Source organism: Anas acuta, chromosome 14, assembly GCF_963932015.1.
Source record: "Anas acuta chromosome 14, bAnaAcu1.1, whole genome shotgun sequence".
NCBI lineage: Eukaryota > Metazoa > Chordata > Aves > Anseriformes > Anatidae > Anas > Anas acuta.
Genome location: NC_088992.1, coordinates 8,575,024 through 8,602,806, shown reverse-complemented (window position 1 = coordinate 8,602,806; position 27,783 = coordinate 8,575,024). Strand labels below are relative to the sequence as shown.

Below are 27,783 nucleotides of genomic sequence, written 5' to 3'. Positions count from 1 at the left end.
CTGCTCAGTGCCACCCGCTGCTGGGGAGGGAGCGGTTCCTTCCAGCTGAGCAGGAGAGGAGCAGGGGTGGAAGGCTGAGAGCAGCCCTCCTACCTTCCTGCCGAGAGCTCCTGCCCGCGCCGCTGCCAGACACGAGATCCTTTCCATCTCCCTTCTCCCAGGAGGCCCTGGATGGGATGGGGCGAGGTGGGGAACACACCACGCATGCAGGGGATGTGGCCAGAGCCTTGCGACTGCCGCTTTTCCCCCTCACAGGTTGCAATGCATCTGTGTGTTTTTTCATGGGTGGTTTCTTTGCCCTGTGTCAGTCGTGATGCTGTGCACTGGTGCGAGATGCCCAAGTCAGGCGTTGCAATTTGGCACTTTTGTCCACGGAGAAGGGAGAGGAACGCTGTCTGCTTCCCTGCCTCTCCTCCTCCTCGTACACCTTAATGCATCCTGAAGCATACATTTTCTTTTCCTTTTAGGTTGCATTGTACATAACATTTGAAAAGCTCTGTCAAAACAGCTCATATGAGGGGAAAAAGTAATTGTCTTGATATGCGATGATTATCCAAAGCTTAAGCAGCAGCAGAGAGAGGGTTATTTTGTTTGCAATTTAACTAGAAGTGCCCAAGATTTCCCAACTGTTCTATTTTTACAAATGTAAAACTTTCATAAAAGGGTCAGATTTAGGCCCTTGTGTGGGAAACAACTGATACTGCCAGCAACAGGGCAAGATCACTGCTGTGTTGTGGTTTAAATGTCTTATTGCATTCCATGCATTACTGAACTGTATATAGAATGGATGACTCTAAATCTTTAGGACTTTGTGTGAATTAGTAACCTTTTGATTTTTTTTGTTTTAACGTTTATATAATATTTTTAACTCTAGATGTTTGTGACTTCTGTCCTCCCCCCAGTAAATAGCTTGTATCACAGGAAATGTTTGGGGCAGTTACAAACAGCACTTCGAAATGGAGAGCGCTTTGCTTTTTCGTTTTGGACTCTTATCTTTTTAATATTCTCATCTGGATGGTTTTTGGCCCCAAACGAGAAACAAATGGAAAACAGGGAAATTGCCATCAGTACAGAAAATATATAGATTTCATGTGCAGTAATGATGTATCTCAGTAGATTTAGTAAAACTAGAGATGTCACATTCACAGCTGGTTAACATTTTGCACTTGAAGTCCTCATAACATTTGTATATGTTTCAACACTTCTTTTTTTCTATCTTGGGACCATCTGTATTTCTCATATGTGACACTGACTGGGAAGCACAAACTTTCACAGAACCAGCAAATGACTAGCTAGCTCTACCAGATGTCTGTCTCTTCCCACTTTATCACTCTATATGCTATTAAATTGAAATTGGGTGGGGAAACGGTGGACTTCTGAACTAAGAGCCATTCCCCAAAGAAGTTGCAAGAATTTAGTTCCCAGGGTCTTTGCTGCACTTAGAATAGCAATAATAAGGGTGATGAATTTGCACAGAAGGAATACTTTTTTTTCTTTTTTAATTTTAATATAGATAATCGGAGACTAGTCTAAGCAGGTATTACATCCACAAGAAAGGCTGTTAAAACTTACTCTCCTAAATTTCAATTTGTCCTCCATGTATTTCTTTGCTCAGCAATGTAGATCTCATCATGCTTTTCTTTTCCTTTTAGTAAAAATTAATTTGTTGTACTGGCTAAGGATAAATGCTTAAAAACAAACAAAACAAAACAACAACAAACAAACAAAACAAACAAACAAAACCAAAACACATTTCCTGCTATTTAGGTCCCATTAGAAGGAAAACTAGAGAAATAACCGGTGTTCTCATTGCATCTTTTCAGAGCAATAGTGCCCCAGAAGTTTGCTTTAACTTTCTTGGCTGCTGTTGCTCCACGCAGTGCTTGAGCTGTTTTGCACTGGTGTGTTGATGACACGGATCCTCCTGCATCTGAAGAATCTTGTCATGAATTTTAGTGCAGAGTCAACTATGCAGACTGGGGGAAAGCTCCAACAAACCCAGTAATGAGGATAAACAACAGCTTGGTATTGCACAGTGCAGTGTGATGAGTGTCCCCTGAAGATCCAGACCTAAATTCATTACTTTTAATCAACCTGCTGAACAACTGAGCTAGACTCCTCAACCTTATGTGCTGCTGCTTTAATTTCCTACTTAGAGCTGAGGTTCAGGGGATGGGTATGACCACTTTGCTGGGAAAATCAAAGCCCCCTTTAAGTGGGAGATCTGTGGGTGTGCCTTTAAAAAGTAGCACTTAATGCTTGAAAAGAATATCACAAAGTTGTTCAAATCACATTACTGGGAGCTTTCGGCAAAGGGAAAACTTACTCCTATTTTAAGCTATCCATTGTCAGTAACGAAAGTTAGCAGGAATCTGATTCTGTTTTTTACATTCAGACAGACCTGTAAAGACATACTAAGTAGAAAATCCACGGAAAAGAAGAGCCTCCTATAGGAAATCTTGCAGGGTTCAGACAAGGGCAGTTTCATGTGACCTCATAGATTGGATATAAAAAGGCTGCTATTAGTTCCATGTCAGTTCTTATAGCGCATGTTGTGGAGTAATGGAGGGTGTTAAGCTGTCAAATACTGGCAAGGGTTAATAAGGTTAAAGAAGAAGTAACAGCCAGGCCAACAATAAAAAAAATAATAATAATAAAAAAACACATGGGTAAATATGCTGTAATAAATAAAGGATGGCATATCACGGAGGAAACTAGTGTAACTTGGGAGTAAAGCAGCTGCAGAAATGTGAAGCAGGATAATACGAAGTTACGTCTTTTGTACGGGTGATATGGTTAACTTAATGCAGCATGTGATGCTGGCTGCATAGAAAAACTGAATTCCACTATTTCCCAAAGATATTTGGAAAAAGAAAAAAAAGCTTTGTAGATGAATCCCCCAACTGTTCTAAGTATAAACGAAGGGATGCAAATGAGGGAATAAATGCATACATGAACTAATTAATTAAATAAGAGAACTTCAGGAACAGGAGCAAAGCACCTGGAGTTAGATATGAACCATGTTTTGACATTGTCCTCAGAGATGGTTTGAGCTTTAGTGCTTTTTTTGCACCTGAATTCTGAAGTACTTTGTACCTATATTTAAAAAAAAAAAAAAAAAAAAAAGAAAGAAAAAAGAAAAAGGTAGAACTTGAAGCTCACATTATAAATTCTTTCTAGTAGTTTCTAACACTTATCTTAATTTTGACCTGCTAGATCACTGTTAAGGCAGGAACTTTAAAGCTTTTTTTTTTATTATTTATTATTATTTTTAATTTTTCTTGCTTAGGAATATTCTATGTGTTTTATGAGTCAAGACTGAGTTTTGCCATTCTTTATGTACAGGCTCTCCTTCAACCTTAGGCTTCATTTCTGTGCATTTCAGTTGTTCTGAGAGATCAGTATTCTATTGTCTAAAGTTAAGGATGAAGGAGATGTTTGCAGGTGAGGGCTGCAAAAAGGCTTAGCTTTCTTCTGTGTGCTCGGTGGGTACTGAGACTTTTGGTGTGATTGCTGGTGAGTTTCACAGCGTGTTATTTTGCCTTTTTAAGTAGTGGTGCTCAACCTTTTCACCTGTCTTGTCTGGAAATAAATATTAGTCCAAGGGACCATCCTATGAATTGTTGCCAAAATGTTTTTAATTACAGCCAAGTACCAGCTGCACTAAACTTTAAACTTTTGCTTTTCCTTTTGCTTTTCCCCATTCTATTTCCTTGCCAGAATACCCATGAAAGCATTTAAATTATTTTTGTTTTCCTTAAAACCCTTGGTCAGTCCTCTCATGGTTGCTTGCAGAATACTGACAGTCAGGTGTCAGGTTGAGAATTGATAAGAAAAAATGGAAACAAGAAGGAAATCTTTGGCTGCAAACATAGCTCTGGCTTTTTGGCTGCTGGGTTGGCCAGCAGGCAGGTGATGGTTGATCTCAAATACTGTTTATTGGAAGAATGAGGCTGCAGACAGCTCTCAGGGGCACCCAGTGCGAGCGGCTCCCTACTGTAGGCAGGGCCTTGCAGAGTGATGGGTATTTTTGGGTATTTTTGCAACTGTAGGAAGATTCTGCCCCTTTCCCCCCAATTTTTTTGCGAGCCATCTCTTTGCTTTTGCCAGGGTTCCTGTCCATGGAGACTGATTCGGTGGAAGGGAGTTTCAGTGAGGAAAGAATGAGGAAAAGACCGTGTTTATTTCCTCCATGAAGGAGCCTGAGGATCTATCTCATTCAAAGACATCTGATTAATAGCCTGACCGAAACAGCGTTGGAAAATGTTCACATCATTTATCAGTTGGGAGGAGGGAACTGAAAGCAAAAAATATGTTTGTTTTCATTTGCTTCCCTTCTCTCCCTCTTCCATCCGTCCTCCTGCCCTCTCGTCCTCCCCGCAGGGAAGGAGGGCTGGCGGGGCAGGGACTGGCAGTGGGGAGCAGCCCTTCAGTGCACGGGCTTCCCAAACCCAATTACAGGATGCATTGTTAGTTTTCAGCTGAAAATTGGAACATTTCAGCAAATGGAAAATTTTCTGTCAAGATGTTCTTTTCCGTCCAAAACGTTCTTTTCCAGAAAACTGTTTTGAAGAATAAAATTTTAGTTATTTCTGTCCTGGAAAACCTAGCTTGAGGTTCAGATCTGAGCTCCAAGCTGGCCGGTTGCTCCTGGACCTCTTACAATAGTTACACATCTCCCTGTGAGCTGTGCCTATAGGATGCTTGGAGGAGAGCAATATGTTTGTTTTTAATGATGCTGCTGGTTTTCGCTATAAATTTAAACAAAGTGGGCGGTATTGGAACCAGCTGCTAGAATTTTTTGTTTGTTTGTTTTCATGAGAAAAATGGTAACGTACTGCAATAAATTAAACAATGTACATATTTTTACATAGTGCTGTCTCTGAGCGTCTAGCTGCTCGGAAATTACAGAAGCCGAGGGCAGCATTGGGCCCTGTATTCATTTCACACGCACTGAAGTAAAGCGACAAATGTTTCAGAGTAACTGGATTTCCTTTTAAAGTGACACTTTATTTGTGCTTGAAAAATGTAATGAGCCTTCACTAAGAGATTTTTCTGGCTGTGTTCCTTCTTTAATGACCTGCCCTTACAAAATAAGCTAAGGCAAAAAATATAATAAAAATAAAAAAAAAAAAAAGGAGAAAAAAAAAACAAATCCATTTGGTCAACTTCTCTTTTCATTACATGGAGAGCAGCAACACTTTTAGATGGGGAAATAAAACGCAGAGCCTGATAGGTTCCCGTTAATTCTTCAGCACATCCTTAATTAGTGTTTTATGGCTAATCCTCATCATATATCTTAAAGAGTTTCACTTGAGCTGGTTCCCTGCAAGTTTTATTGCATGCAGGATGCTTGGCGTGGTGGTGGGTATGGCTGTGGCCTCAGTGCGGAGGCAGAGCTGCTGATCCTCATAGATGGCTTGCTGGAGCTCAGTACCCCCAGGCTGCCTTTCCTCTGTGTGCCTGGTGTTAAATTTGGGGAAGCAGCTGGTCACTCCAAGCTCATCCTGCGGGAAGCGGTGTGTGCAGGGGAGCGGTGGCACTGAAGTGTGTTTCGCTGCTGGTTCTGCAGCCTCTAATTGAGCTGCACGACAACACCATTCAGGAACTATCAAAATAAAGCCTTTGAGGAGATTTGTGTTAACAAGTTGGGAAGAAATGGGGCTTTCTTGCAAGCGCGATATGCAGATCAGGTGCCTTTCAGCACCGCAATATTCTGCCCTGTGCTGCAATTGAAATAGCACTGTAAAAAAAAAAAAAAAAAAAGCCTCTTTAAAATGCACTGGTACTCTGATACTCAATTGAAATAGCACTGTAAAAAAAAAGGCCTCTTTAAAATGCACTGGTACTCTGGTACCCTGGATGTGCAGTTTTGGATGTTAACTAAAAACACTAATTTTAGTGCCCTCAGTGTATAAAATACAAGTATTTTACAATTAGCATCAGTAATGGGAGCCGACTAGACTTCTCCCAGTATCTATAATTGAAAAACACTATAGGGTCCATTAAGGCCATTTAAAGTTGCGATGCAGTCTGATGGTATTAAATTATTGCAGGGATCACACACGTGGTACTACAAGTTAATGCCCACGACTGCGAGCAGCCACTGTGTGCTTTTTTGTCAACACTGCAGTACTTCACGACTATCTCAATTGTTTGTGATAATTTAGACTTAATGCTATGTACTTTTTCATGAAATATTACTAATACCCAGCAGAGGGGCTGGGAATTAGCATTTGATTAAAGCCGGCTTGGAAATAAATGCTGTTTGGTGGCCTCTCTCCGTGCCATTCAGCACAAGTTTATTTTCCATTCAGATAACCCACGTGGAAGTGATGGGCTTTTCCTCGGTTTCAAATGATTTTCAGTAATTAAACCCGAGAAGAATGGCTCGCTGCCGTCCCCCCTCTCCCGGCATTATGAGGACATTTGTCACCTCTCCACCTTTCGGCAGCAGCCAGTGGGGCCCAGCCGAGCGAGGCTGCCGGGGGACGGCCGGTGGGCCTTGCCACCTTCAGGCCACGCTCCCCCCGGGGAAATCGATCTGCCCGGGAGCCGCGTACAATGTAGATGGAAATGAGACTCTCGATTTTAATTTGCGAAGTAAAAGTTGCAAGGCAGGGTTTGGGAAGGGGAAATCCAAATTGCTTAGCATTTAAGCTGGATGGTGCTGTGCGCTGAGCTAGGAGTTAGCCCTGGCAGCAGCCCAGAGTGGGATGCGGTGAGAAACTTCGCTGTCTGTCTGTAACGTGTGGCAGGTCTGATTTAAAAAGGTCTATTTGAAGAAGGGAGAAAGAGGACGAGTTCAGGGGTTGTTTCTCAGTTTTCTGGGCTGTTTCCCCTGTGCTGGTGGATCCCATTCTCGTTATATTATGCTTTTTGTACCGCACACCAAATATTTTGTTAAGAATGTGACAGAAATGTCAGCATAAATAAGTAGTATCAGAGCTCTGCCAAACATATTAAATGGTGCTCCCTGATCAGAACACAGCAACGAAGCAGAATCTGTGTCTGAGGGAATACCCACAGAACGAGTGAGGAGTACAAACATTAATGAGCCTGATATAAAACATTTTTAAAGCATTTTTATAGTTGCTATAGAAACACCTTGGCCTTCACTCTTGCTAATTAGTTGGATTTTGCACATTTTATATTTGAAAATGCAAATCGGTTTTCATAAATTATTACTTATTTTTCATTTATATTTACAGTACCATTATCCAGATACATGCAGGAAGTCTGAGATATTAATTAGTTATACAACACAAATAAGCATGACATTTATGGTCACAAGACATCTCTTGTTTCAAATATTCGTCTGGTAAATGCTTGGAGGAACTGTGCAAAGATTAATGTGTTTGTGGGAGAATTAGGTAAATATAAATGAATTGGGCCTAATAAGTTTTTAATAAAGTGCATTTTTGGAGCAGTAGAAGAAATAGCATTATTTCTAAGAAATATAAGAAATATAAGTCCATCTTTACATGGCTGTGGAGGGCTAAGGATATCAGTTAGATTTTTCTCTGCTTCTCACCGGTGAACATCAGATGTACATCGGTGCAAGTCCAGGGCAGACCCATGGCCGGGACCAATACACATGGATGAAGACCAGTATGCACGGTCCAGTATGTCACTGGGATGATGTGTTCAGCCCCATCTCCTCTGCTTCCTAAGGCCTTGTTTGAAGTGTTACACTAGTCAGTGTACCTTTCTGATTTTGTATGCGGTACTCCAGGAAATACTCCAAATTCTTCAAATAAAATACACAGAAGCCTTTCTCTAAATTTTTTCGTTTGCTAAATACCCTGTTTGAGTCAGTGAGGGCAGAGCTGAGGAGAAGGCTGCAACGACCTGGCTGTGCTGGTGTGTCAGGGTGTGCAGATTCCCCCATTTGCTATGGACGTGTTTCTGGAGGTTATCTGGAAATTCAGACCTTCTTGTCCTTTTTTGATCTGTGGATTTAGCATACGAGCAAAAGCCTTTTTGGCACGGTGGTCTGGTGGATTTTTTTTATAGCACTTCACTAATTTTACTGTATTGCTTTAGTGATAATCAAGAATAACCGATTTTTCTGTCTGCCGTTCCATGTAAATCTGTATTTTTCCACATGATGGATGTTCAATAGTTGTAGGAAGACATTTAAATAACTGAGAAATGTGGTTTATTCATGTTATCTTGTTAATCAGTGGCTTCCTTAAATGCGTGTGCTCCGGACGGCACACACTAGGGTTTAAATGAGTTTATTAGCTGAGAATATGAACAGTGTGTTCGAATATAGTTGAATATATTTAAACCATATAAATAAAATAGTAACCAGATTTATTTTATGTGTTGCAATGAAAAAGAGCAAAAGTTTGGAAAAAAGCTTCTTTTCTCTTTTGGAAATTGAAACCGCTGCTAGCCGCGTACTCATGCACATATGCTTTGTGTCGTCAGTAACAAGAACGCTGCGGTGAGCGGATACCAAAGTGCTGCAGACAATGCTAATGGAACAGCTCCCCGATCTAAAAACATTTTTGTTGGCTATTTGATACTTGAAATGCCATCAGACAGCCAATCTGAAAAGGGGAAAAATTACATTTCTGATATGTTACATTGTGTTAAATTGGATTCTGTTGTCATGCCATGTACTGCTGTGTCATTTCATGTATTGACTTTTAACCAGCTGGAACTGCGTCGTCTTCAGAGATTGCAAAGTGACAAAACCTGACCTGCGTTATCGTTAGAGCAGTTGCTGTTCTCTTTTGGGGGGTCTGGAAAGTGGAGGAGGAATTCACTCCTAAGTATTTATGGAGCAAGACCTATGAATATGGAGTACATTTTTATGCTGATTGCTGTCTTTCCTGCCAAGTGAAAGACCAGTGTCTCTGTAAGCGAGGTGGGAAGAGAGCTGCACAAACACATGTCCTGGTCTTGCAAAGCGAGTCTGAGCAGAGGAGGACAGGGGGAAATATGGGGAGGGATTTTCTGCCGTGGGGTTGCATGAGTCTGGAAGTGAGCTGCCAAACTTTTTGCTCCGAGTTCTTCCTGCAGCATCTTCTCCTCCTATTCTTCTACATGCAGCATTCATCCAGTCGATGAGGTGGTAGATGGCTAGATTGCATTCACCCTAAAGTTTGGTACGTCTCTGCTGTGCTGGTGGGTGTTCCAGTGCGATGGGTGGCTGAGCATCTGCAGAGACAGCTGGCTCTGCTTTACGCGGCTTGAGGCGTGGGCTAAAATGGGGAGAAGAATTTCATCCCTTTTAATGAGCTCCAAAAAAGTGTCACTGCATAGAAATAACAGTGATAAGGCCATCAGAAATGCTTAAGTAGACAATGATACATTTTAACTCCTCAAAAAAAAAAAAAAAAAGCATACAAATAAAAGTTCAGTGGCTTCTGTATGACTGAGGCAGGACTAATTCTGCACAGCCTTCTGTGAGCAACATGCATGACATATGGTAATTTTTGAATATAAACACAAAAAGAGTTAAAACGTGAAATTTAAGGCACAGTTCAGAGAGAACTCAAGAAAGACAGTGTGCACCAGTCTGCAGCTCAACACAAGGACTGGTTTGCCAAGGCGTTGCTGCACTGGTAATTCTCTCTGGAGCAGACAGGCTGTTCCTTGTAACAGTGGCCGGCATTTCAGCTCCAAACTGGGAGAAGGGGCGAGAGGATAGTTTTTGTATTTGGTGTTTTCTTTTTATGGACATTGCCTCTTCTGCTCTCCAGCTCCTAAAAATGTTTGCGTTTTTGGGGACGAAATAAGCAAATGTCTTTGTATTTTTTTTTGTGTGTGTGTGTTTCTCCCCCAGTACATTTTCAGTAAGAAAGGCAGGGGACAAAATGAAGTAAAATGCAGAAGTTTTCCTTTCCAATTTCTTTGCCAAAATTGAGGTAATGAAATCAGTAGTGCTCTTGGGATTTCTCTCGCTCCCTCTCTCGAATTTTGGTATTTGTGACATTTGCTCCTCTTATGATGAAATGCTCCTAAAAAGTCCCACACTGAAAATGTCAATAAACAAAGCAATAAAAGAAGGAGGGAATGGTAACAAAAAGGCATTGTTTTCGGTATGTGGTGAACAACAGGCTGCAACGACAAGTTCTCAAAATAGACCCCATCCTTCAGGACGCGGCCCTGATACCTCTGTTGCACAGGATAAATTAAATCGCCAGGCATTCACCGGTCCCCAAACCCACCAAAGCAAACACGCTCTTGATTTCAGGGCTGTCATCGGTGCCGGGAAGGCCCTTGCAGGATCACAAAACAAATCGAGCAGTGGAGGGCTTCCGGGCAGCCAGCTAACAAAAATATACTCTGGGAGGATGCAGTCCGCTGAGCTCGGCGTCCGACGCAGCAGTGGGCTGCAAACCTGGGCTTCCGCTGCAGCGCTTCGCCCCACATCTGGAGGGGCCGTGACAATCAGTGTCAGACCGTTTTAGAAATCAGATACTCTGGGTATCAGGAAGTTGATTCGACTTCCACTTCCTTAGCAAAACACGCATTAATATTTCAGGTTCTCTTTTATAAAGCCGTGTTCTGTCCCGAGCACAGGCTGAAATTATGCGCTGGGAACAGGCACTGGGATGGAGCGGGGGTGCGCGCTGATTTCAGGCCATTTTTAAAAAGTGCAAGCTAATTGAATCCTGCTGGTTTGTTAGTGTTCTTTGACAGCTTTATATAAGTACTAAATAATATTTATAAAATAGATATATATGTCTGGATAGGCATACACACACCTACAGAAAGGAGGAAAAAAATCTATAAAACATTTCCACACTCAGTTAGAAGAAAAATCATGTTTATTATGCTTGGTTCTGTGCTGTGTTTAGCATCTTTCTTCAATTAGATGACCAGATGACACGGATCTTCCTGTTACTTTCAGTAAGCACAAGCTTTACTACCAAGGTTGGACATTTTGCTTTCCCTTTTTGAAAGACAGTTTCCCTTTAAAAAAAACAACTTATTTTATTGTAACAGATTAATAGGGTGCCACAAAACTGATAACGTGATCCTGAATGCCGTGTGGAATTCCGGTTCTAATCCAAAAGCCTCATTTTTCTTACATTAAAAAATATTTTTTTTTGTTTCTGAAAGTTTCTTTTATTTTCCTTTTAAATGCTGCTGGGATAAAAAAAAACAAAAACAAAAACAAAACACAAACAAAAACCAAAAACCAACAACAACAGAAAATAGTTCTTTAGGAGCTTTGCTGATTCAGTGTGAATAATCTTTAAATAATCTTTTTTTTTTTTTCTTTCTTTTTTTTTTTTTTTTTCAAACAAACAGTCTGTATATGTTAATGTTGGTTATCTGAAGTTTCATGGTCAACAGATGTTCAGTGGAATAATATGCAAAGGTTTAAATTCAGGCACTGAACATTTTTCAAGGGGAGTTTACCTTGTGGATGCAGACATGTTTTTTTAGAAATGCTAAATCCTTTCCCCCCCTAACCTCCCTCCCCCAGCACTTTAATCAGAAAGTGATGGAAATGTGACAAATATACTCCTGTATACCAATATTTAAAACAACAAGCATAACTTTTGACAGCTGTCTACCAAAGTGCTCCCACCTGTGGATAAAACACAACACTAAACCCTTTTGTCTCTACCCAAAATTGGACCTAGGCAAGTAGCTGAGTCCTAAACTCAACCCCCTCACTGATGGGCTGACGGTCAAAGAGCATTCCAGCGCTGCGAGCCATGGACCCAAAATGACCAGTTTCCTAGCCCCAGCTGCTCGTATCTGGGCACAGTTAACCAGAGAGCAACAGCAGATCCCAAATTATAGGGCTGACAGATTGAGGGCGACAGTGAGTCCCTGGGTGCTCAGCCCAGGGATCCCTGGCAGAGGTTTGCAGGGGACGGTCTGTGGATGCTGCCGGAGCACTTCCAAAAAAGATGTGCTAATGCAACCCCTGGAGGAGCATCCTGAGGTAAACAGAAGGGGAGAAGGAAAGGCTGCCCTGTGCTTCCAGGTGGTCTCAAATTAATATTAGAAAAAGGGATGTAGTGGGTATTTAGGGCATTTATTTAATAAGCAGCCAGAGAGGGAAAACAGATTTGAAAGTTGGCATGGCTTTTATTTTCAGTACGAGCTGGCTTACTGTTCCCTTTAGCTCATGTTTAGCAGCTGTAATTGTTGCCTGTTACTCTTGGTGTGAGCAGTCTAGATCACAAAAGCTTTGTTTTCAAAATCTATCAGTTGTTTGGTCCATATCCATCCGTCAGTCCACCCATCCATTCTCAGAGACGCACACCTTCTTAGCACCAGACCTTCTGTGAATTTGGGATGTGCTGCAGCAGGGAGGAGCCGGGGCAGACCCAGGACAGCTGTGTGGATGGCACATCACCCGCTGAGCTGCACAGCCCCAGCCCACACGCTGCTCCCCCAGCCCTGAGCATCACCCTGCAGGGACCGGGAGCGGTTCCCAGCTCAGCTCCCAGTCTATCAGCTGAGACCCATCAGCCACAAACAAGGGGCAGTTGGCAGTGCTTAAAATTTATAATTTTTTCCCCTGGGAAGAAGCTGACATGCAAACCTACCTACAGAGCCTGGGTTTGCTGCTGATGCTTTACCTGGATGCTGAACCGGGCTTCTAATTGGTTTCTCCCAGCCTATTTTCCAAGTGTAATAAATGGTTTGGGGTGCTGAGCAAGTGTGTGTTGTTATTGCTAGGGACATCGCTGTGATTTTCCAAGGAGGCTGAAGGGGTTAGGTTCCCAGGTCCTTTAAAAGTGTCAGACTAAGCCCGTTGTGCTACCAAGCTGTAAATCAGCAACTGAAAAAGCAGTGTGTATGTGTGTGTGTGTGAGACCCCTTCTGTGTGTCTTTGTGAGCAGGCTGAATCTTTAATGCAAGGAGAGGAAGGGGTTTTCTGTAGGTGAATATAAAAGAAACATTGAGGTTCTTTGGAGGTGGCATCCTGGAGATAGTTATATGGGAAAAGTCAGACACAGCCTAGGGGTGCATCTTTATTTTATTTATTTGTTCATTTGGCCTGGAGCTGGACTCATCATATGATTGCAGCTGCTGTAAAACTTATGTAGGGGCCAGTACTGCAAAGGACAACTGAGTGCCTCTTTGTGAATTCTCTGAGCATTCAGGGAATAATTTAATAAATAGGCTGAGAAAGCCATCACTTCGTAGGTTTCTAAAATGACACTTTTCCCTATCATTTTTCTCTTAACCATTTTCTATTAAAATTTTCTAAAAGCAAAGTTAGGGCCACTGAATAATTTTGCTTTTAGAAGACAGGAGTCCTTTTAATAGAAGAAATTGTAGCTCTGGAATGGTTTGTGCATTGTAGGGCTTGCTTTTCCCTTATGTCTTACGCCTGCGTTCTCAGTGCAGAGGGTTTTGATGAGTGAATCTTTGCTGGAAGGGGACAGTGGATGTGCTATGAGGCCCAGGACTCTGGAGATGTCCTCTTATGCCTGCTCTAGTTTTTCTGCTAGGCTGCAGATAGTTGCCCTCAGGTTTTCCTGAGAAAATCATAGGATTTTAGATGCCAGCTTCTTCTGAAAAGATGAAGAACTCAAAGCACTGAGGACTGCCAAAGGCTTGAGGTGGCTGCTGTGCCCAAGCACTTGGAAATCTGTCCCTGGATTCATCCCTATCTCCAGGCTGATGTCCTGGAGTGGGCCAGCCCCAACCACACACCTCACTGCTGGATCCACAAGTTCACAGGTGCAAGACTGGTAGTGACCCATGTCCAGACCATTTTTTTCTTTACAAACCAGGAATGCTGTGCTTAAAATTTTAAACCAGCCCCAAATACTTGATTTCCCAGCTGTGTTCAGCTTGCATAGGAATGTTACCATGTAAGTAGCCTGTCCCCAGCAACCTTCCTTAATGAAGGAAATTTCTTTTTTGTTGTTAAAAGAGACATTTTTTTTCATTGACACATATTTTCCTCTTCAAGGTATGAATGTTCCATTTTATGATCTTTCTGTTTTATTTGGTTTATGTACTCCCTCAGGTATCAAAGCAACGGCCATTTGGTCATTCGGGGGGAAAAATGCATTTAACAAATGCTTTTCTGACCCATATCTTGCTTTGCTCTCAGAGAGCACTCTGCTCTCTTCCTCACACAAAGCAACCCAAATTTCATAAACAAAATGTAAGATTTTCATGACATAAAGTTGCAAATTGTGTTGTCATCCAGATTATTGATGTTATTTTTGAGGTGGTGTAGCTACAGGCATTGAACAGGGCAATCTGCCTTTAAGACAATGTGAAATACCCCTTTAAATTAAAAATACTCAGCACAGAAAGTTCTGTCACATTTCTTAAAAGCCTGCTGACGAATAGCTTTACACTGGGAAATGGCTTCCTAAGCATGTCTGGTTGTGTCTGTCTCTATATCTGAAAATGGGGATATTTTATTTTAGCAAAGATTCCCAAGAGATCTGCTTGTCTCTTGCTCTTTACCCCTGCTCGCTCTTGATTTGCGTGGTGATGAGTGCCATGATGCTTTATGGCATTGATGGTATCTTACTTAGCAGCCTCGTTGCTTGGTTCTTATAATTGTGCACAAATTGTACTGGCACTGGTCATTTTAGAGCCTATTATATTCCCAACGCCCAAATAGAGTTGATAGAAAATGATATTGTCCTATGGCATTTGAAGGGGCTTCTCCCTGGCAGTGGTGTTCGGAAGACCCGCAACTTTGGACAGATACACAATGGTTGTAAGAGACCTGCGTTCACTGCTCCTTTTTCCTGGTTATGAGAAAGTAAGAAAGAAGCCAACTTTGATGGTTTTTCTGTCATTAATTTTCAATGAGAATATGATTACGCTTTAATTGATGAGCTCTCCTGTGAAATTTCATGGCACAGATAATAAGGCTAACAGGTATCTTCCTGACCTGGGGAAAGAACAGACTTTCCCTGTGTATAACCACAGTGCTAATGACACTTAATAGAGAACATCATTTCACCTTTTCCTTTTTTTTTTTTTTTTTTTTCAAATTCTTCTCCATCACTCACCAGGGACCACGCTGTCAGGGAATGTGTACAGCTTCATATATTTTTCAAGATATGCTTGCTACCTGTGTGATAAGCCTCATTTTATGCCCCACATTAGGCCCTCTTGCAGCGCGGGTGTTATTTGTTGTCTGGCCCTGGATTATCTTGGAGCAGGCACTTCCGAGATGCTGTAGTTTGGTGATTATTGTTCTTGACATTTTTCTCCGTGGAAAAAGAAGAAACTTCCTTGTGACTGCATTTTGCTGTTCCAGGCGTATGCACTGCACAGCATCTTTACTATCTACTGATACCCTTTCTGAGGTTAATCTATTGTAAAATTAGATTGTAAAAATGGACACAGTTACCACATTTACATGCCAGCACCGAAGAACTCGTGGAATAATTCAAACACTGTACAATTCCTTTTGCAGAAATCACTGCAAAATTCATTTGTAAGTGACATGTAAACCATGCAAATTAGCATGGATTCTTCCTCAGTTCAATTCATCTTTCAGAGGTTGTTACCCTTCCCAATCTGATTGCTTTAAGAACACAGATTGTCTTCTCTTGATGGTGAAACTGCTTTAATCCCCTTTTCCAAAGGTCAACTAATCTCCAGTCTTAAGTGCAATAGATGCAAATACAGTTCTCTTGCAATGTTCCTTCTAATTTAATTCTCTCCTAAGCTTTCATGTATAAACCTAGTAATGGATCAAGTTTGGAAGGGGTCAAAAGGTTTCTGTTCCAGTAAAATTTAAATTGACATTGCATACTGATAATGGTTTGCTCTCCTTTACTATAAACACTAGCTACTACTCTATTGGCATATCATTTTGTGCAACAACATGACTCTAAACTGCAGCAGATCATACTCTTGGTTTTGTTGCAAAAAATGAGTGCCCGCAACCTGCGATATGAGAGAGGCAAAAATGCATCATTTTTAATTCACAGTTCTTATGCAGCATCTTTGGCCTACTTGTTTTATTCCATCATCCCTAATTGCATTTAGAAACTGAAAAATGGTGCAGATCGCACACAAATATAAAATTAATAATTAATTACCTGCCCATTGCTGAGACCTAAATAAAGGCCAAAATATGATTTTTCCTTTGCAGCCTACTGGAAAAAAAAGGCTCAGTATTAACCAGCTGTAGGCAGAATATTTTTTTTTCTTTTTTCCCCCCTTTGGCACAGAAACACCACATCTTTAAAAGAGGGCCCCATCTAGTATCGGATTGACTATAGACAGGAGAGTGACAAACACATTGTGAAATATTGACAAGGGCTTCTTGGTAGGCGGAACATGCCTGTGACGTCCCACTGAGCTAGGCCACGCTTTCCTGTTAAATTCGAAAGAGGGCTGGTGTTATCAGCGAGGAACACTTACGGGATTTGATTGATAAATTTACTGCTCTTGTGGATTACCCTGTCCTTTTGTGTAGGACTGGCAGAGTGTCAGGACTGGGCCTTGACAGACACCAGAACATATGTCCGGCCTAATTTGCTGTGAGGGCCAGGGAGCCGGGGTATTGTCAGGCACCAGCCCACCGTGACATGGAGCAGGAGGCTGTGCTTTGCTGGGTGGCACTGCTCCTTGAAGCCAGCCTTTCCTATTGCTGTTCTGTGTGACTTCGTGATGTACTAAAAGTGCTGCATGGTTATTAATGGAGTGCGTGGAGGGGCACAGCAATAAAGGATGGGGTTATTGATTAGCTTGTCTTTTAAGCGGAGTTGTACAGAGCTTACAGCTTCATGCAAGGAACTTAAAATATTTTGTCTTCTAACCTTGTCAGACTTTCTGGGCTGCTTTTTCTGCAGTGGAATCAAGGAAGATGTGCTGGTGTGGTGGCTGTACTGGGCCCCAGTGCAATTCTTGCTGGTGGGCTGCCCACATGCTGGGAAACCCTGATGTTTCTGAAATAAAATAGGGTATAGAGCATCCGATTCTAGCACATGGATTGCACTCTGTGTGTGTGTGTGTTTTCAACCAAAGCAGATGAGGGTGGGAACTAAGCAAGGCACGGCACTCTTGGAGGATGTTTTAGTTTTCAGAACGCCCCAGAACTGGGGCTGTGGTGGGGGAAAAGTGGCCACGAGCCCCTCTGCCGGTCCTCCGTGGCTCTCCTGGCTGTGCTGCAGGGTGGGAGCTGGGGCTGGCCGGAGCTCGAGCTGCACGGTGCTGCCCTTTGTTCCCCACCGCCTGAGGGGAACGGCTGGCAAACTTCAGTGAGCGTCTGGCGTTAGGTTTGCAAAAAGAAAAAAAAAAAAAAAAAGGAAAAAAAAAAAAGAAAAAGAGAAAAAAAAAAAGAAGGGGAAAGAGAAAGGCACGGAACAATCCAAATGTGCCCTGCCAGCCTGAAATAGCTCGCCACAGGTTTGAAATCCATTTCCCACAATGGTAAGAATTAAAAAGCCACAAAAGCCGACCTGTACATTTGTGCTGTATGAGGATTGCTGATACACAGCAGAGCTGTCATTTTAGGAGGAAATCATCCATCATCTGCCTGCTAGTCCCCAATAATCACCTTCTATTACAGTCAGATTGAATCTTCAATCTGTGGCATAATGCCAGTTTTTCCACAGTTCTCAGTTTCCTGTTCTTTACAGAGGTATTCAAAATAATTTGCCATTCAACTCTACAAATGTAGCACTTGCCGAGAATATTAGTATTGTTAGCGTGTTGCTTCTAAAGAAAATCTGTGCCAAAGCCTAATTTGCTGAATTCATCATTGGTCACCCATTTACATTCCTCTCCCCTTTTTCCCCCCCACGCCCAGTTACGATTTTGTAATCACTGTTGTTGTTGTTGTGTTTCATACACACTGATGCAATGTACAATTTGAAAAAGATGTTGAGCAATGATTCTATCGCTAACGATGTAAGCAATGACCTGATTAGAAAGACTCCATCAAGCAGAAAGCTAAGGGTGCCAGCGCAAGGAAAAGTCATGGAGAGGAAATGTGTAGTGAAAATGGCAAATGGTAAGGCAGAGTTTAGGACAGGCTTTATGGTGTCTCCCTCCCCTCTCATAGTTTGCCTATGGGAATATAGAGAAGACAACAGGGACGTCCAACTTCACAAATATCTCAGAGATTCATGAGCAGCCAAAATGCCATGAGCTGTATTTGGGGGGCACTGGGCACCCAAGAAAACTTACCCAGCTTTTAAATACTTCGAATGTATTGGAATTTTCATGATTTTTCCCTTCTCCCCAGCAGGAATTAAGATGCAGCCTTGTGCTAAATTGAATCTCTGCCTATCTTTTGCAGCGCTTCTGATTGCCTCTGCTTTTCACATGTCATTTTAGTCTTCACCAAATAGATTTTTTTTTAGCTTTTGCACAAAATTGAAGTACTGTATTAAAGCAGAAGCCTTTAGGGCATACCATTGTTTTTTTGCTTTTGGAAAATAAATAATAGTAAAATTTAATTACTATACCTACTACTTAAGTAAAGTTTTGGTTCCCCTATCCAAAGTCCAATTTCCTACTTTGTGGTTAAAGCTCCAGTATATTTTGAGGGCAGTGTACTGTTACATGCTTGAATTCAGCAAAGGAAAATAGGAAATAATTCACTCTGGCTTGAAAAGGGTGGGGATTTCTTTGTTTCTTTTTATATTTATTCAGGAAAAGCTGACAATCGTCCCACATTAATGAACAACACCATCAATCAAAGTGCTGACAATGAGCGGAAAAGCGAGGTAGATGTCAGACTGACGGCATATTGCTTTTTTCAGCTAGGCCAGGGCTGTTTATAGCACTTTTCACTGGCAAAACTCTGGCTGCAACTAGACAGGAATAGAAAGCAGAATCAGAAATTGCGTGCGGAAAGTTGCTCCTGTGCTTTGTAATTCGAAGTTAGCATTGAAATCCAGCCACCGCAGCATTGTTTTCGAGGTTTTGCTGTGCAAGTTGGCTGTCTTCTTGATACCTCCTGGTGAAGAGATGATGCACCTTGCTTCAGAGCAGCTCACCCGAGGGCTGCAGCACCTTGTGAACAGAGCAGAGATGAAAATATCACTTGGGTCATGATCCAGTCTCTCCCTGGTGTCCCTTTATGAAGGCAGAAAATCTCTTGCCCCTTTTCCATGGGGCAGCTTATCTTCCCCATGGACATCTTTTTCTTGCCTTTCCCATCTTTCTGGGCAACTTGCATCCAGTACAGATAAGCTGCCAGGTTCCCCCTCCCAGGGGGAGGTGGTGGTAATGAGAGCAGGGTGATGAGCCACCTGACGTACGGAGGACGGAGGGATGTGGATACCCAGAGCCAGCTGGCAGGATGTCATGGAACCCAGACCACAGTGGGAATAAAAGCAGTCACCTAACATAGAAGGAGAACATTTTGACCACTGCCCTGTGTCAACTCATCTTCACCCACACTTGCTCTGTCTGGAGGACATGGGTCACCTCTGCCATCTCTTCAATAGCCACCTAGATGCCTGTACTAGGGCTCTCTCTTTCTTCAGGACCTATCGTTCAAAACCCAGGTCCCCATCTTTCTCCTTTCCTGGATGAACCAAGGCCAACTTCTGCTTGAAGGCTTGGTCCAACAGTGCCTGCAGCTCCTGTCTGGCCGCTGGGACTGTGTTATTCAGCAGTGCAGGGCTGGGGCTGCATGGCAGTGAATCAAGCCCCATTTTCCTTAAACCTTTACAGAAACAACTATGTTATTGGAAATCACTTGAGTCATTGCCCCGCTGTACGACCTCAGGCAAGTCATTTCCCCTCTCTGTGCTGCCGTTTCAGCCCTCACCCTGCATCTGTCTCCTCACCATAAGCTGTAAGATCATCAGGGCAGGGCTCTGCACTTGGGCATGAACACAAGATAAAACAGAGGCTTCTGGCTCAAGAAATGGAGGAGGGAGTGGTGAATACAAAACCCAGGAATGTTTCAGTCATTTTGGCTTTGAGAATTTCATAAGAAAACAATTTTGCCTACTTCTCTGCTGATGTGTGGGAAAACTTTTATTGAACTTTTTCATTTTTGAAACATCTGAGAGTTTTGAGTTTCCCTTAATTGTCTCTTTCCCACCCTCACTCAGCACAGAAAGAGGAGGAAAATGGGGAAAAATGATTAAACTGAAAAATAATGTCGGAGGGCGTCAGAACTTAATGTTTCCTTTTAATGCTTTGGAACTTTCCAAAGACAAGGAAGTCATGAAAAGTTGGAGCAGCAATTAAAAACAAATAATAATAAAAAAAGAGTCCCATAGAAGGGTTTTCATAGAAGGATCTGAAGGTTCAGGAGCTTTAAATAGGAGATTTTTACAGCTGTTTCCCTTCCTCTGCATTTTCAGTGGAAGAGCTTAACACAACCTCAGGGTAGGAGGTGCCTCCTGTGACTGGAGTATCCCAGCAGGGACAGCTGGTTCAGCTGGCCAGGTTTTGGCCAGTATCTCCTTTACTAAATACCTTTTGGTCTCACATGGCATTATATGATGCCTTCTGCCCCATGAGGGGCAGATGATGCCTGGGTGAGGGTTTGCATCCCCAAATCCAGCCCTGCACTGCTCTGGCCACACTGCAGGGTGTGAGGTTATAGCTGCATTGCCATGGGACTGTGATTGGCTTTCCTGAGGCATAATAGAACTTTATTTTTTAAAATTATTTTTATTTTTTTCTGTTGTCCAGAGCCTTGTACCTTAGAAAAGAATAGCAGATCACCTTTCTGGAGCCTTGCTCCTTTCTGCTGAGACACGCTGTGTGTCTTCACCAGGGTCAGCTTCAGGTAGTGGCTTACACGGGGCGTAGGATGAATGCACCGATGCCGCATCTGGTACGCTGAAAAGCTCATAGTAGGGTGGAAGTGGGTGGAAATACTGACTCCGTTGAGCTTAGGGAAACAGCTGCCCTCACATCTCCTTCATCATCTGAAACAAATGAAAACTGGGCTGATAAAATTCATGATGCTATTCCCAGCTGTTTTGTTTAAAGGAAAGTTTCCTTACGTGCAAACTAACTGAAAACTAGAGATGTAATTGCTACAAAATGTAACAGTATCTAGCGAAAATTACAGCTACTCGATGAAATATATATTTTCTCAGCATCAGCATAAAAGAAAGAACATTCTCATCCAGAAATGGTATGTAAATAAATAAACTGTAATTGGTTTGACAATGCCCCTTTTCCTGGCAGTGCCAAGAATCCTAGCATTGTAATTACACAGTTCTGGGCAGACATGTGGTTTCCATTAAGAAAGACTTGTGATTGACTGAGTTCATGAGGCATGTCAGAAAAAACACATCAATGTCTTTATAAAATGAAAAAATAGATCCAAACTTACTTCCAACTTCATGAGAAATGTGCATTTGTAAATACTCTGAACACAGTACAAGAAATAGAAGTAAAGCAAGTCGCTATCAGGAAAACTTGCCAAATTCATGTTGGAATATAAACTTAGACAACCAAGTGCACTTACTTTTGTAAGGCGAAGAAACTTGTTCTTGCATTTTTGGTGAGCATTTAAAGTTTTCCTAACCATTTTTTTTTCCTGTTGTTTCTATTCAGCAGTGTAATAATTGAAAATGTTTCCAATAAAAATGAAAACGATATTCTACCACATTTTGTTTTACCTACATCACACAAGAGCACTTAAAGCTAAGATGCAAGCTTTAAGAGCAAAGAACTGCAAGTAGTTATTATTCTGTAAGGAAGGAAAGCTGACTAGTTAGGTAAGGGAAAATTTTATCTAAGAGTATTTTAAACTAAAATTCTAATGACTTGTTTTAATCACTTAAAGTGACTAAAATGTTGGATAGTTTATTTTCTGCCTTAGCATAAATACTTTTAAAATGACAAACATTTTAGGATGCTGCCAAATACTGTCATCTCTTGGCAACCTTAACATTTTATGCTAGATGTATTTTTCTTGACAACAAAACAATTCAGTCTGTTTCTCCTCTCCCCCCTCCTTGAAAAACAGCAGTGGCAAATACAGGGTGCTTTTAAATGGACTATATATGTGATGACTTTTTAATATATAAATTCAGATTCAAAATGTAGTCATTTTAAAAAGAAAACTTTTGGGGTCATTAGCTGTGCCCTTTTACAATTGTGCTAAATAATAACATTTCTTTCTTGACCCCTCCCAATATAACTTGAAAAAAATTATTTTTTCTGTGACGAGGAACATTGCTTTTATGGCTAGGTCACTGCCCAGTGAAGCTAGCTGTCCTGTGTGTGACTCATGGCTCTGCCACAGGCTTCTGGCATGGATGCAGGCAAGTCATTGAATCTTTTTATGCCTCCACCTCATTGCTATGAGGTTAAAATCCACTAATCACTGTGAAGTGCTTGCATGGCATAGTGGTGAGGATCAGAGAAATACCTAGAAAGATACGCAAAGTCTAGCAAAGGATTTAAATTGTGTGCTGTCTGCAAAGTTTTCTAACACTTTTTAAACTTTTCCAAATACTTTTAAACTTTTTATTCTTTAAATTCTTAAGAAATGTTGAACTGGCAGCAGACACTATTCTGTTCAGTAACTCTAGACAATGGTAACAAGGCAAAAGTATAAATATGGTCTAAGCCATTAAGGCTTAGCCCCTGCTCCCATTCCTGCACTGAGAGTTGAGTCATATACATACAAATTTCTTAGTTTTTCAGGAAGATTTAGCAGAGAAGAGGTAGGAAATTTCTGAAGTTTATGGGGCAAAATTTCTTGCAGGGAAACAAGTATACATCTTATGACTCAGGACAATGAGCACCCTATCACCTTCAAACAACTTTGGAGCTTGGTCAGTGTATCAATGGGCAGTTCTAGCTTACTTCTTGCTTTCTAAAGTTAATTTGGAAATGTGACTTATTTAAATTGTTCTCTTCGGAGTTGTCATGCCATAAAGCCTAGAAGCTGGACGAAAGGGCTTGCCCGTCACCTTTGACAAACCAGCCACTGCTATTAAAGTTTGTCCCAGCAGACAACACTGTCTCACAGTATTGACTTTTCCTATGTGTTTTAAGAAATGGCAGGAACCACACTCTCCATTTTGAAGTGGCTCCTCCAGAACAAACTTCTCAGGGAAGAGAAACTATGGACTTTCCTCAAATGATCGCACGCCACAAAAGTCCATGTTTGCTTGTAGGCTTCGGTTTGTATACATGCCATATTAAGAACTGCTTTTGTAAATAAGCTTTTAGGTAGTGTGCTTAGGGAAATGATGTTTTGCAGAGGATGCATGCAAATTGTGGAGATCCACATCTGAATTTCTGATCCTGGTATTGAATTTATAAATCACAGCAATCTGTGCAGAATACCTAAATGTGTCATTGGCTCGTCACCTCGACCTGAGTGACAAAAGGAGCATTTCTACTCACTTTGTTCCTTGGAACAGGCTCTGAGTTTTAAAGCACATGTTCAATGTGAAAGTAGATTGGAAAAATCCCCATCTTCAGTTTCTCAAATGCAGTCTTTCAGATGGGAATAATAGCAGTGGGGGGCCCAAAGGAGTTGGGGAGGTTTTGAGCACCCACCGATTGCAGAACCAGTCTCTTCATCTTAGTGTGATGAGCAATTTCTGGAGTCCTTGCATATTTTATTAAAAATTCATTTTATGGAAAGAATATTTCGTTCATAGTTTCTCATAGTACAGTTTCATTATACTGTGCTTTTCTGCTCTGTATATAGTAATAGTATTAGTGATCAGCCCTATTAGCAAGGTTTCAAAAGAACAATTGTGTCTCTGTAAAGCCTTGAAACAGCAGTTAAAAATAAAACTTCCAGACTGATTACAAAATCAGCACTGTGCAGATGACAAGAGATGTCTTGCTGGAGTCTGATTTTTGCTGTGAGACTATTCTCTTGTTTTTGGAGTTGGAAAGACATAAGGACATTAGACTACAGAAAGTCTAGAAAGCTTAAAGCTACCTATTTTTGCAAAGAACAGTTTGACATGAATGATTTTTGAGTAGAGGGCCTGGCTTAATCCTCCATTTTTCTAGGTTCAGTGCCAACCCCTGCTATTGGGATGAGGTGGCCAGGGCTGAACACAAGCACAGCTGAACACAGTCATCTACTATGTGCCCAGTGCATGAGCGATCCCATGGGAATCAGTGAGGGCATGAGAGGAAGGAATGAGACTTTTTGCATTTCCTCTATGTTCAAGAAGTTTGTGGCAGAGTGGACTTCCTGGTAGCAATAACACAGTTGGAGCCTTTTTCTTCTTTTTGCCTTCTCTGTGATAAGGGCCCTAAAGCTCTGCCATGTGGATAGAGGGAGAGGAAAGGCGGATTGCCGGTGTGAAATCTGTGCGTGAAATGGGGGGATAACTCGCAACTACCGGCAAGAATCTGGCAATCCTCACTCTTGTTATAGGCTTCACAAAGCTTTAGGGAGACCTGACCACCTCAGAGTAGCTGCTGTGAGAGCAGCGTGTCCCCTAGGAGCTCCTCCACATAAAATTTGGAGCGGCGTGAGCTGTGATCCAGGATTTCTACCCTGAGGAGCTGCAGGGGGTGGTTTCTGATGCCAGACAGCTGTGTGGCTGCTGATCCAGCTGTACTGCATTTGGGGAAAGGAAATTCAGGACTCAGTACCACAGGAGCAGGCTTTTAAAAGCATTGGATGCTTGGGGCTGAGCTTCCTTATGCATCTTCAGCATTGCTCTACCAGGCAGCTACACCTCTGCTGGGGTGATTTTGCTAGCCTGTCCGTTCACAGCTCTGGAGGTGATGACTAAGATGTTAAATGCTGTGTTAGTGAGTAATCCAGTGCCAAATTCACAAAAATATGAGGATCTTAGATGCTCTGCAGGAGCTGCTTTTCCATTGCTTTGAAAGAAAAGTTAAGCACCTAAACTGAAGTTTAGGTATCTAAATACCTTTGTTGATTTTGGCTCAAAGCAAGTCACTCAAGCGGTTTTGAATATGATATCCATAATGTATCACTTTGCTTCTTGTTTAAATATTTATGGAGAAGACTCGGGGTGAGGCAAGGGGGTGATAAGGCTGACTGTAAAATGAGAGAGGACATTGGACTCTTTCTGATGTCACTGCAGATGAGTCACATCTCCACATTATGACTAGTCTTACAGTGGCTTATGAGCCTTCCCAGTTTAAAAGGAACGTTTTCAAAATATTTTTAAAGCATTTAAAGTGCCTGGAGAAGTTCAGGAGACAGCTTTTTATTATTAGCATTATTTATTTATTTTTATTATTACTATTCAGCAGGGAATTGGACAGGTTCTCATGTGCTGATTGTACTGCCAGAAAGACATGTTCCCTGATGGAATACCTGAAGCCCTCTAGAAGGGGAGGATTCAGGGAGTTTAAGGTGCTGGAAACTTCTCTTTTGAGGCAGATAAGAAACCCCTAAGTTTCATAGGGAAAAAACAAAACAAACAACACACACCTGAATGATCTGAGATTTCTCCCCATGGATTCACTACTTCTCTGTTTACTTTTCTTTTGGATGCCTCAAGGAGATTAACCTGCTGGGGAATCTGTCTTCCCACCCATGCACTGTGGTCCCTTTTCCTGAATTGCTCCATGTTGTTGCATCCACATGATAATTAACTGTGCCTTCAAAGAGTATTGAAGATAAGTAGTCTTCAAGCCTACTGCTTAATTACTTTAGTTTTGTCTTTTTGCTCCCCATCTCTGTGCAGTGTGTATTATTCACTGTTATTGGAAATAGATTCCTTGAGTTGTAGCTGCCGAGTGGTTTAGGTTGTACTCTAAGATGGTTTTAGTAAAAATGTACAGTCAATGACACTTTCAGGGAGGCTAATAAATGAATCTATGAACCTTTTCAGAAAGTACATTTATTCAGAAAGCACATTTATGTACAGAAAAACTCCTCTTTTTTTTTTTTTTTTTTAATTATTATTATCAAAACTTTCAATTTCCAGAAAATAAAACCAAGTAGGAGACAAATTTTTTTTTTGAGTGAAACTGCCAAATGGAGTGCCTGTCTTGTTTAAATACCTGTCTTGAAAAAGCAATATTCTTACATTTAGGAAAAAAAAAAAAAAAAAAAAAAGGACAGGGGGTTAGAGTAATGAATGAGATTGTGGAGTCTAGGTCTATGTTCCCCTTCTGAGGAAAAACAGGGTTATGGAAATCCTCCTAATGAGGTGAACATGTTCTAATGCATATTAGTTTTTTTTTTTTTTTTTAATAGTCAAGCTATTATTGCAGACTACTTTAATAATTTGAAATAAGATGTGATTGTTTTCTGCCTGTTGGACTTCCCCCTGCAGTTCCAGCCACACCTTACTGCTTAAACTGTCCCATTTCGTGTAATGTGAGCAACATTCTAAAATAATAATAGCATGCAATATCCCACCCCAAAATCCGTACATTTTTTATGCATACAGATGGGATATATGCACCTAAAGTGAAATTAACGTGTGTGCTGCTGTGGGTCTATGTTTGCTATGTAGAGTCTTTGATGTTACAGAATGGAAATAATATGGTATTTAAAATGGAAATGGCGTGGTGATACATTTGCAGGTAACATTTGACTTTGTTATTTCCTAAGAGAATCTGGGTGCATTATGATGCCTCTAATGTATGTGTATTCTAATAGTAATGCATGCTACAGTGATAATCTCCTGTACCAAAACAAATAACACATATTAGAATACAGAACTCGAAATTTTTTATGGTTGTTAGGTAAAGCAATTTTCAAATTAGTTTTTAATGAGTTCTAATATTTTAATACAACACAAATTTTCAAGTTAGAGGTGCTTTTTTAGTTTTTCTTTTTGTTGTTGTTTTAGACAATAGGATACAATATTACTTCACGGGATAACATTTAATTAAAATATACTAATTTATGTATTTGTTTATTAGTTTTATCCCTAAAGCAGCAAAAACCTCTGTGTGATTTTTATGAAAAATGTAAATGAGGGCTTTGGCATCACTAATAAAGTGGAATTAGCATACATTTAAAAAATGGGTTGTTTCACTTTAATAACATTTATAGCGATAACTCTAAAGGTGCTGCTTTGGTTGGGAGTGCACTGAGCTTGCACTGAGGCAGGGGAGGACCAGATTTTGATGCTGTGGTTTATCTTCTACTCAGAACAACCCTGTGCTCCTCTGTTTGTTGCATCCTGGGCTTTGAGGTGGTGCAGCACTGATTTACACTGTTGATTTACCCCATGGATGGCAGCTTGGGGTGGTAGTGGGAATGTGGCTTGTTTAGGCCAGAGCTTTAGCTGAGGCAGGATCAGGCTGCTCTGGGAATAACCGTCCATTTTCCTAATTTCCTTTTTGGCTTTATTAGGTTTTACCTGATGAGGTCTTGTCAAAAAAAAAAAAAAAAAAAAGTTTCCTCTTATTACTTCAAGTGTATGAAGAGTTGCAAGGAGAAAGCCCAGCTGGTCCTGAGACAGACAAAATTTCCATTGGAGTTTATAGTAACTCTGTTTGAGAAAGGATTGTTAAGATCAGGCCTCAAATTTTTCTCCTGTGATATAATGCGTCACTGCAAGACAAACAGGGTTGCTGGCAATCTGCTAATGAGACTCTTTGTGTTTGTGTGGCTTTGTTGTTTTAATCATAAGTATTTTTACAAGACCCTGTAGCTTGCTGTGGGCTCGATCCGTGGTGTCAGCAAGGGTTGTGCTCTGTGGGGCCGGCTCCGGTGGGCCCGACCTGCGTGTCTGTGCTCAGGGAGGTGTGGCCTGGGCTCCTCTGGGCTCCCACTGAGTGGTTTGTGCTTCTGGGGGACTTTTTGTACCCATATATCAGAAATTAAAATGAGTATCCCCTCTCTCCTTCTCTTAGGCCCTCATCTGTTCCTTATCTTGCTTACAGAAATAATAAAATTGAAATATAGGAAGGCAAATAGTTTCAGAAACGTTTTGAAAGCATAATGCTGAGCATTGC

The 27,783-nt window shown here is 41.4% G+C and overlaps 1 protein-coding gene and 1 long non-coding RNA gene across 11 annotated transcripts in view; both read left to right on the top strand.

Annotated features, from left to right (window-relative positions):
- The window catches only part of LOC137864531 (uncharacterized), a 35,155-nt gene extending 17,891 nt beyond the window's left edge, over positions 1–17,264 (top strand). Inside the window, exon 2 of the long non-coding RNA XR_011101533.1 lies at positions 4,111–17,264. This is a non-coding gene — a long non-coding RNA (uncharacterized lncRNA). The remainder of the gene's footprint in view (positions 1–4,110) is intronic.
- EBF1 (EBF transcription factor 1) overlaps positions 1–27,783 on the top strand; it is a 272,703-nt gene that overhangs the window by 50,839 nt on the left and 194,081 nt on the right. The window lies entirely within an intron of this gene.